Source organism: Propithecus coquereli, unplaced genomic scaffold (assembly GCF_000956105.1).
Source record: "Propithecus coquereli isolate 6110/MARCELLA unplaced genomic scaffold, Pcoq_1.0 Scaffold40, whole genome shotgun sequence".
In the NCBI taxonomy this organism is placed as follows: Eukaryota; Metazoa; Chordata; class Mammalia; order Primates; family Indriidae; genus Propithecus; species Propithecus coquereli.
In genome coordinates this window covers 6946464-6948903 of record NW_012149730.1, presented here as the reverse complement: position 1 = coordinate 6948903, position 2440 = coordinate 6946464, and positions in this window count along the sequence as shown.

Here is a 2440-nt window from a genome sequence, read left to right as displayed (position 1 = left end):
AAGTATATGAAAAAAACTCTCAACATCCCTAATCATCGGGGAAATGCAAGTCAAAACCACAATGAGATATCATCTTACTCCAGTTAGAATGGCTATTATCAAAAAGATTTAAAAAAAGTAATAAATGCTGGTAAAGATGCAGAATAAAGGGAAATCTTATAGACTGTTGGTGGAAATGTAAATTAATAAAGCCATTATGGAAAGCAGTATGGTTTCTCAAAAAAAACTAGAAACAAAATTACTATATGATCCAGAAATTCCACTCCTGGGTATTTTTCCAAAGGAAAGGAAATCGGTATACTAAAAGGATATCTGCAACCCCATGTTTATTGCAGCACTATTCACAAAAGCCATCCTATATGGCTTTTGTGATATGTAGTCAACCTAAGTTGTCTACCAAAGATGAAGGATAAAGAAAAGGTTATCATGTAATGACAGATCACTATTCAGCTATAAAATAAAGGAATCCTGTCAAGTTTGGCAATATAAATGGATCCAGAAATCATGTTAAGTGAAATAAGCCAGGCACAGAAAGACAAAGATTACATGTTCTCACTCATATGTGGGTGCTAAAAAAAAAAATGATCTCATGGAGATAGAGAATAAAATAATAGTTACCTGAGGCTAGGAAGTGTGGAGCATGGGGGAGGGGAAGAAGAGAGTTTGATAAATGAGTACAAACATACAGTTAGATAAAAGGAATAATTATGGTATACTTGAAAGCTTGAGGTCTGGAAAAAATAAAAGTTGGGAAGTCACCAGAACAATGCATTCGTTGTTGAAAAGAATCCATTGCTAATTCCCGTCCCATGCCTAGTTTTTCCCTCTCAAAACTCACAAGCTTGGCTAAATTACATAAAATAATAATTTGTGCTACAGTGGAAACCATGACTTGCATTTGGCAGAAACTCAAAGACAAGTGGAGGTTTCAGAAAACTTTGTAGTGAATAAAGAAAAGACTTCAGTTATGTTCTCAGGGAGGTTATTGTCAGGGAAAAGTGGAGGTGGAATAATGTAAATTCGGTTACGTTATGAGATTGATTTGGGGAGCATATTTGACTTTCTTGAGTTGGTCCTGAGTTGAAAGCAGGGGCAAAAATTCGGGAATCTGGCAGTCATTGACCAAGTTCAGATGTCCTGTAGATGTTGTGGTTTGACTTCTCAGACTGGTTACTGAAGTTTGTGGGTGACAGTTCTATTGTGATATATGTTCTGGCCACTGTCTGTTTGTAAATTCAACCTTTTAGTACGCTTTTTTTTGGTCATTCTTTCACTTGAGAGAGGTTAACTAATTCAGAGAAGGCTATATACTTAGATCTTTACCAGACAGGGATCGTTCATTCATCTCCATAGTCAATTATATTGCAAGATATTCTTGACCTTTCTGTCATTGTGCCATCATGATGATTATCTAATGAGAGAGGAGTTTTACAGAAGCATTTAAAACTGCATAGTTGTCTCTAAGAAATCTGAACAAGATAGAGAAAGTTTCCTATTTGAGACAGTACAATCATAAAGTTCTCCTTCTTCTAGTATAGGCAGGAGAGTGGCAAAATTCAGGGTGCTTCAGTTGTGAATACTTATGTGAGAAAGGTAATAACACAACCTCAATTGATTAATAAGCTGACTGAAAAGAGTTGTGTGTTCTCAGTCGATAGTAATGTCAATACTGCATGTAGGACCGTCAGATCAAACAGGGAACCTAGAACTAGTTTATCAGAAACATTGACAAGTTTTTCAGTGCCAGCTATCGCCCTCAGACATGATGGATAAACCTTTCAATAAGGTCAAGGGTAAGGATGTGATAGGATTTTGATGGTCCCCATAAAATTCATCTAAAATTCCAAAGTTTGTCGAGATCATCGATGTGTAAGTAGTTAGTGAAACTGAGGAGGGTGGCTGTTGAAGTCTTCTTCAGGTCTTGGAAGACTTGTTCACTTTTGTGCTTCCAGAGAAGATGGTCTCTTATTGAAGATTAAGTCAGCTCATAAAGAGGTGTGACAATCTCAGACAATTTTGCTCCCATTTTCTGCAATATCTAGTGAATCCTAGAAATACTCTCAATTTTCATTGTGTAAAGAGTCTGGAATCAGTTCACGTAGTTTTTAGTTTATCATAAAAGACTCATTCTCCCTCCTTAGAAAGGTCATACCCTAAATACTAGACAGTGTTTTAGCAGAACTGTATCGTTTGAAACTTTATGTTCCTTGCTGCTAAGTCTGAGAGCAAGTAAACTGAAACCTTTTTACAGGCTTTCTTATTCCCTGAAAAAAGTAGGGTATCATCTACATATTGTATCAGAATGAAATCTCAAGTTAAATTTATCTTTTAAGTCTTGATTGAGGGCCTGAGAAAAATAGGAAAGGACTTCAGTGAACCTCTGGGGAATGACTGTTCAGATAAACTGTTTTTTCCGCAGGTAAAAGCACAAAGCTATTAA